The 9,276-nt window shown below is 31.9% G+C and overlaps 1 pseudogene; it reads right to left on the reverse strand.

Annotated features, from left to right (window-relative positions):
• Positions 1–4,411: 4,411 nt before the first annotated feature.
• Positions 4,412–4,488, reverse strand: LOC115804179 (small nucleolar RNA U3; annotated as a pseudogene).
• Between the last annotated feature and the right edge of the window lie 4,788 nt (positions 4,489–9,276).

Here is a 9,276-nt window from a genome sequence, read left to right on the forward strand (position 1 = left end):
TATCATATATAATATAAATATTCACGTATATTTGTGAATAATACATATATATCCATATATTACCTATGACATATATAATATATATCCAGTTATCATATATCCATAAAATTTATAAATATTACCTAGTTTGCAGGCTAGAACTTGTTTATCAATAAAATTTTGAGTTGCAATGCCCTACACAGTCTGGAGGTCTTCCTTAGAATTCTGACTGTAAAAATTCACTTATTCGAAACATGGAGTTTGAAATCAGCCATACAATTGGTATTTAAAATTAAAATTGTAAAGCAATTGTTTAAATAAATAAATTCAATTCAACATATTTGTATTTGATTTCATAGGGCTCTGGTTTTGTTGGTTAGTTTGGTAAGGTTTTGGGAGGAATTTTGTTCTCCTTTTAAACATGTCTGCATGTATACTTGAAATTTTCACTTTTATGTATGGTGAACACATATATACAGTAGTACTAAAATAGGAGGATACTAAAGCAGTGTGCTTTCCACTTCAAAAACCACAGGCAACATCATAACTGTAAAAATGTTGTCTTTATTATGCCTGGTGTTTGTTTTTTCTGTGATTCAGTCTTCACTTGCAGGCTTATCCCTTCCCACTCTCTGATGTGTAATACCTGCAGATATACTCCTGGCCTCCTTATATCAGTCTTGTTAGCACAAATGATTTGAGAAAAACTTTCTCCATAAAGTATAAATGGGTAATACAGTGTCCTGTCAAGCACATGAAGTAAGAACGGAAGAAATTTAGGCATACAGCATCATTTTTTTTTTGAAGATGTTCACTACCAAAAAGAACCATCCTCTGTATGGAGCTGTGTTTTTCAACATATAATAGCATACCAAATAGCACAGATATTAAATAATTAGTCCAGGAAAAATCAACTAATAAATGATGGTTAATGGAATGTAAGACTACCAGATTCATAACACAAGATGTTTCCAATGTGCGATAAAGAATCCCTTGCTTAAAACTCACTCTTTTTTTCCCAATATATATTTAAGAGCAGAGGTTGACAAATTATGGCCTGCAGGCCAAATTCAGTCCACCAACTGTTTTGTGAACAAAAGTTTGTTGGAACACACTCATTTGTTTATATATTGTCTGTGTCTTCCATTCTTCAAAGGCAGCATTGAGCAGTTTAGTACAATTTTGCAACGGGCCCTGGAATATTTACTGTCTGGCCTTAAATAGAGAAAAAGTATGTTAACTTCTGTTTATGAGACAATTTTTTAAGTAATTAAACTACAAGAATCTTAGGAAGATGTTTAAGCATAAAGCAAATATTAGGATTCCAATGGCAATGCCATCTTTAGTGTACAGAAAACTGTAACAGACATTCCCTATGATTTATCATCAAATATTCAAATAAGCTATTCTTGACCGTTGTTCATGCCTCTCAAGCCATCTTGTGCCAATGATTTAATTTCCATAAAGTTCCACCTTCCTTTGGTTACAAATACTCAAACTGCACTTTCAGGAAGACATGCAAGATATAAATGGGGCCCAAACCCTCTGCTTATCAATGTTTTCTTCTTAAACTGCTTGCCTTCTAAACATTGAATGATTTCATTTTTTCAGTGTCTTAAAATTAGCTTTCACAACTGTTCACTGTGCAGATATGGCTATTTCAATCTTCCTTAAAATTAAATATTTTTACAGTAAACTTCTTAATGGGCACTCTGGTGACAGATTTTTTTAAAAAAGAATCCTGAAGGAAACAAAATCTTAATATAATTTTTATGTTGGATAACTAATTTCCAATAATTATAGGCAAAACAAATTGAACTTTATTAAGGAACACAAGAAGTGTGAGACAAGGCAGTTTGTAGTGTTACCAGAGCAGAAAACATGAATTGATTGGAGAAGGCTGACAGGATGAAGAAGGAAACTCTGAAATAGGGATCGCTTCTTTTATGTCAGGTACTTTTTATATGCATATAATTTATTTGTCACAGTTGCCTAGCACAGGGAGACAGTTTCTTTTTCTGTCAATAAGAAAACGGAGATTCATAAATGTTAAGTTACAAGTCACAGTGATAAGTGTTAAGCCTGGCCATGTGAGAAAAAAGCCCTAGTTTCTTCATGACTGTGATCTGGGAAATGCACTGCTCAATTTCCTTTACTTTTGATTTTAAGAGTCTGAACTATAAGTAAGGAAAAAGAAAAATAAAAGCAAAGAAACAAAGAATCAAAAATGGGCAGACTGACTTAAGTGTTTCTGTCCTCATTGAACAAATAGCCAACATTACAGGAAGCTGCTTTTAGATCTCATTAGCACACAGATTTTAATGACATCTAATTTTGCTAAGTATATGGTACATAAAAGTGGCTGCTGTTCAATAAATCAAAAACAACAAATGACAAATACAACAGTATTGTAATAGTTATCATTTTTAAGTACTTAGTATATATCATCTCTTAAGAATTACATATTAGGTTTAAATAATTGCTTAGTTCATTGTTCTATGCAACTTACATGTATTTACTCCTATAAATGACAATGAAACAATATCTACTAATATCCTCATTTTACAAATAAGAAAACAGAGGTTGTGAGAAATTGAGTGACTTCCTTATGGTGAAAAGTGGCTGGTAAGCAGCTAATAAGGGGTTAAACCAGGATATGAGTTAGTCTACTAGCCTTTTCTCTGAACCATTGTTATACTGCTTCACCTGTACTGGCTTTTCAATTAATATAGTCATCTATTCAAAAATATATATTGTGTTTCTACTACAAGCTGTTCTTACTGGAGATATCACAGTGAGTATAAAAAATTTCAAATTTCTGCCTTCATGAAGTTTGGTAATAAAGTTAGAAATTTAATGTGGCCCAGTGTTAGATTTGGTAAATAGAGTGGGGGGATTTTCATAGAAAAAAATCAAATTTGCTCCTGATATTATATATACATATTTTTAAAAATCAAGGAGAAGGGAAGAAAACCACAGCTCTAGCAATTTAAATATTCAAATGAAAGCTAATTTTAAGACATTGAAAAATTGAATTATTCAATATATAGAAGGCAAACTATATAAGAAGAGAATATTGATAATTATAAATTTTTAGTCCCATTCATATCTTGCATGTTTTCCTGAGAGTGAAATTTGAGTATCTGGGTCATTGGAAGAATAGGAACAAGCATGTTTCTTTATGTGGTCATGTCCCTTGCTTAGATCTTGTAAGAGTTAACTAGTAAAATATCTTTAAACTGTAATGGACTCTGGAAATTTTATTTTTGACCTCAGAGAGTCTCAACTGTATCAAATATTTACATTATATTTCCATTTTCTAGTTTATTTTCTTATTTGACTTCCAAAGCTTTTTGAAGTCAACATTAACTGCCCTCCTCCATACCTATCTACCACCTTTTTGTTAGGCTACTAAGATACTAGAGGAAATGAGTTTCCAAAGATTTTATGGTCAATTAGAAGTAAAATAAAGATCCAAATTCTATATTAGTGATCTGTATACATGTTTCTAGCATGTGTGAATATGGACTATTTTAATACTCTAACAGTGTATAAGCTGCTTATTCAAATTAGGAAGAAAAGCTAACAACTAAGAGAAATTTCAAACCTTATAACTCATTTTCCAAAATTAAAGTCAATGCTACAAAATCAACCCAAACTTTTAATAGAAAGTGTTGTGTGTTAATTGCACCTCCCCAAAATGTATGTCAAGGTCCTAATCCCTGGTATGTGTGAATGTGACTTTATTTGGAATAGTCTCTACAGATGTAATTAAAATGAGGTTATACCTGAGTTGTGCACTTAATCCAATACAACTGGTGTCATTTTGGGAAACACAGAGGAGAATGCCATATGAAGACACAGACACACAGAGTAAAGAGGCTGTATGATGACAAGTCAGTGATTGGAATTATGCATCCTGAATCAGGGAAGTATCATTGACTGCCAGCAACCACCAGGGGCTGAGAGAGGATGGCCCTGCTAACTTGATTTTAGAGTTCTATTCTCCAGTAATACAAAAGAATACATTTCTGCTGTTTTACACCCCTCAGTTTGTGGTAGTTTCTTACAAAAGTCATAGGAAATTAATATATACGGGTTCTTTGGTTTAATGCTCAGAGCTAGTTTTGTTGGTAAGCATCTTCATAACTGATTTTTTTAAAATAAAATATAGAAAGTTCTGCTCACAAATGCAATTTTCTTTTTTTAAAAAAAAATTATATTGGAGGATAGCTGATTAACAATGTTGTGTTAGTTTCAGCTGTACAGCAAAGTGATTCAGTTATACATAGATATGTATCTATTCTTTTTTAAATTCTTTTCCCAGTTAGGTTATTACAGAATATTGAGAAGAGTTCCATGTGCTATATAGTATGTCTTTGTTGGTTACCTATTTTATTTATTTATTTATTTATATATTCATTTTTTCACAGCCTTAAGGTGCTCTACACATTCAGAGAAACTTCTCTAGTAACAAACTATAGAAATGATCCCTGAAAGTATAGTCTTGCCTACCTATTTTAAATGTAGCAGTGTGTACATGTCAATCCCCAACTCCCAAGCTATCCCTCTCCTCCACTCTTTCCCCCTGGTAAACATAAATTCATTCTCCAGGTCTGTAAGTTTGTTTCTGTTTTGTAAATAAGTTCATTTGTATCATTTTTTAAAAAAAAATTTGTATGGAGACACAAAAGACCCCTAATAGCCAAAGGAACTTTGAGGAAGAAAAATGTAGCTGGAGTAACAAGGCTTCTTGATTTTAGACTACATTACAAAGCTACAGTCATCAAAACAATATGACACTGGCACAAAAACAGAAATATAAATAAATGGAACAAGATAGAAAGCCCAGAAATAAACAATGGAGAAAAGACAGTCTCTTCAACAAATGGTGTTGGAAAAACTGGACATCTACATGTAAATAAATGAAACTAGAACATTGTTTTACACCATACACAAAAGTGAACTCAAAATGGATTAAAGCCCTAAATGTGAGACTGGATACTATAAAACTCTTAGAGGAAAATGTAGGCAGAACACTCTTTGACACAAATTGCAGCAATATCTTTTTCTATCTATCTCCTATAGTAATGAGAATAAAATCAGAAATAAACAAATGGGACCTAATTAAAATCAAAAGCTTTTGTACCGCAAAAGAAATCATAAACCAAACAAAAAGACAACCCACAGAATGGGAGAAAATATTTGCAAATGACAAGTCATTAGTGTCCAAAATTTACAAACAGCTCATGTGGCTCAATATTAAAAAAACAAAAAACAAAAAAACAACCCAATCAAAACATGGGCAGAAGACCTAAATAGATATTTCTGTAATTTTCTTTTAACAAAAATTTATTCTTTAATGATTTATCTTTGTTTGAGCTAAATTTTACTAATTTGTTTGCTTATTCTGTTGTCTCATTCTGGAATTCATGCTGTTCATAAAGCTATCAACTTTTTCATTAAATGTATCTGTGGCATCATAAAGTTTATTCTCCTTTTCAGTTTTCTTAAAGACAACAATCATTCAAATGTGATGGGTTTGTTGTTGTTTCTTTCAATAAATTAACCAGCTTAGGAGCTCTAATCCACAAACTTGAAAAATTTAGAAAATAAAATAATCAAAGCTAAAAATTCTCTAATAAATAAGTTCTCATTTGGTGCTTTTAAGGGAGAGTTCTCAGCAAATATGTTAGAGAATAAATTCCAGAATAGAGTTGTCCATTTCTAATCTTAATATATATTTTTAATTTTGTAAAATAATGTACACCCAGAAAAGTACATTTAAATCAAATATACATTTAAACAAATAATTTAAAATTTAATACATAACAACCACTCATCGAAAACCAAATATTGTCAGAATTCCACACATGCCAAGCATACCCTCATTGTTACAACCCACTCCCATTGCCTTATTTATAGCTGCTAGCCTGAATTTTAAGATGATCATTTCTCTGCTTTTCTTATAGCCATACCATATGTATACATATATGAAATATTGTTTATTTTGCAGCAAATTATCATTTTCAAAAATTACTACAGGATTATTCCTTCTCCTAGATGCTCTTCTGCTATGTGATTTTGCCACTCTGCTATCTAAAGGTGGAAAGTAATTCCCCTCCTATTAAAATTGGGCTAGGCTTTGTAACATAATTGCAACTGAATGATGCTATGTGATTTCCCAGGCTTTATGAGGCTTGTAACTTCTGCCTTGGTCTTTTTAAACATTTGTCTCTGAATACTCCCTTTTGGAAGATTTTCTCTCATAATCTAGCAACATGTTTTGAGAAGCATGTGAAGTGCTCTAATCAATTGTCACAGCTGAGCTCAACCATAGAGAACAGTGACCAGCTATATGCCCAAAATGGTCCTGGTTTTAGCACTAAACATCCAGCATATTAGGAACCCCTTCAGTTCCAGGAAAACTGGGACAGTTGGTCAAAGTATCTTAGACTCATCCCCACCTAGACACCAAAAATGTGACTATAGAATCTTCTACATAATTACAGCTGCAATCATTCAAGACACCCACAGCCTTTCAAACCTTCTCAGCTGAAGCATCTAACACAGTGAAGCAGAAAAAAAATTCATCCCCCCATGCTCTATTTGAATTACTGACTCACAGAATTTATGATAATAACAAGCCAGTTATTATTTTATGCCACTGAGTTTAGAGTACATTTTTACACAGTAATACATAAGAAAAATATTATAAAATTTTCTTGAACTTTTTATAAATAACATGATTTGTACTTTACTGCCTTCATTTTTTGCAGAATAAATGAATAACAAATTTGAAGATATACAGTAGAACAATAAAAGAATTAAGAAAAAATATGTAAATGAGGCAAATACATGAGGCAAAAAACATTGGAACTGCAAGGAGAAATAGACAAATCCACAGTTACAGTTGGAGATTTCAACAACTCTTTTTTAGTAATGATAGAGCCAGCAAAAAGAAAATCAGTACTGATACAATTGAATAAAACAGCACCACCAGTACACTGGATCCAATTAGCATATATAGAATACTCTATTCAACAACAAAGTAATACACATTTTTAAAGCTCACATGGAATATTCAGCATGATAGACCATATGTTGTGTCAAAAATCTGAAAAAATGTAAAGGAACAAGAATCATACAAAATATATTCTCATTCCACAATGGAACTAAACCAAAATTAATTACAGAAAGATAGCTGGAAAAACTCCAATATTTGGAGATCAAACAATACACTTCTGAATAACACATGGATCAAAAAAGAAGTGTCAAAAAACTAAAAATATTTTCTAGTAAATAAAAATTTTAAATATAATAATATTTCTGAGATAGAAGGAAAGCAGTGCTTCAAAGAAAATCTGTAGCATTAAATGTATATATTATAAAAGAAGTTGCCTAAAGTGAAAATATAGTTTCCAACATTTTACACTACATAAATAACAAGTGGAAGCCTAAAGCTAACAGATGAAGATAAATAATAAAATGTAGAGGAGAAATTTATAAACTTAAACTAGTATATCAAAGGAGCAAATTAACAAATTGGAAAGCTAATTGTTTGGAAAAGAGGATTGAAATTGATAAAGCTGTAACCAGGCTAAACAAGAGAAAGAGAAAAATTACCAATATGGAATTTTTCAGTAATCGTTACTACTGACTCCATGGAAACCAAGATAATACTAAAGGAATACTACAAATAATTCTAAGGCCACACATTTTGTAATTTAGGTGAAATGTATCAATGATTTGGCAGACACAAATTGTCAAATTTCACATGAGGAGAAGTAGATCATCTATACAGTTCTATACACATATTAAGTTGAATCAGTAATGAATAAGTGCAAGGATTCTTCAATATATGCAAATCAATCAATGTGATACACCATATTAACAAACTGAAGGATAAAATCCATATGATAATCTCAATACATACAGAAAAAGCTTTCAACCATATTCAACACCCATTTATAATAAAAGCTTTCCAAAAAGTAGGCATAGAGGGAACTTACTTCAGCATAATAAAGGCCATATATGACAAACCCACAGCAAGCATCATAATCAATGGTGAAAAACCGAAAGCATTTCCACTAAAATCAGGAACAAGACAAGATTGCCCACTCTCGCTATTATTATTCAACATTATTTTGGAAGTTTTAGCCACAGCAATCACAGAAGAAAAAGATATAAAAGGAATCCAAATTGGAAAAGAAGAACTAAAGCTGTCACTGTTTGCGGATGACATGATACTATACGTAGAGAATCCTAAAGATGCTACCAGAAAACTAGTAGACCTAATCAATGAATTTGGTAAAGAAGCAGGATAAAAGATTAATGCACAGAATTCTCTTGCATTCCTAAACACTAATGATGAAAAATATGAAAGATAAATTAAGAAAACACTCCCAATTACCACTGTAACAGAAAGAATAAAGTACCTAGGAATAAACCTACCTAAGGAGACAAAAGACCTGTATGCAGAAAATGATAAGACACTGATGAAAGAAAGTAAAGATGATACAAACAGATGGAGAGATATACCATGTTCTTGGATTGGAAAATCAGCAGTGTGAAAATGACTATACTACACAAAGCAATCTACAGATTCAATGCAATCCCTGTCAAACTACCAATGGCATTTATCACAGAACTAGAACAAAAAAAATTCACAATTTTTATGGAAACACAAAAAAAACTGAATAGCCAAAGCAATCTTGAGAAAGAAAAATGGAGCTGGAGGAATAGGACTCCCTGACTTCAGACTATACTACTAAGCTACAATAATCAAGACAGTATGGTACTGGTGCAAAAATTGAAAGATAGATCAATGAAACTAGATAGAAAGTCCAGAGATAAACCCATGAACATATGATCAGCTTATCTTTGATAAAGGGGGCAGAATATACAATGGAGAAAAGACAGCCTCTTCAATAAGTGGTGCTGGGAAAACTGGACAGCTACATGGAAAAGAATGAAATTAGAGCACTTCCTAACACCATACACAAAAATAAATTCAAAATTGATTAAAGACCTAAATTTAAGGCCAGACACTATAAAACTCTTAGAGGAAAACATAGGCAGAACACTCTTGGACATAAATCACAGCAAGATCCTTTTTGACCCATCTCCTGGAGAAATGGATACAATAAAAATAAACAAATGGGACCTAATGAAACTTAAAAGCTTTTGCACAGCAAAGGAAGCCATAAACAAGATGAAAAGACAACTCTCAGAATGAGAGAAAATATTTGCAAACAAAGCAACTGAGAAAGGATTAATCTCCAAAATATACAATCA

This window comes from Delphinapterus leucas, chromosome 13 (assembly GCF_059928025.1).
Source record: "Delphinapterus leucas isolate spDelLeu-1000000601 "Yukka" chromosome 13, BTC_Dleu_Yukka2, whole genome shotgun sequence".
In the NCBI taxonomy this organism is placed as follows: Eukaryota; Metazoa; Chordata; class Mammalia; order Artiodactyla; family Monodontidae; genus Delphinapterus; species Delphinapterus leucas.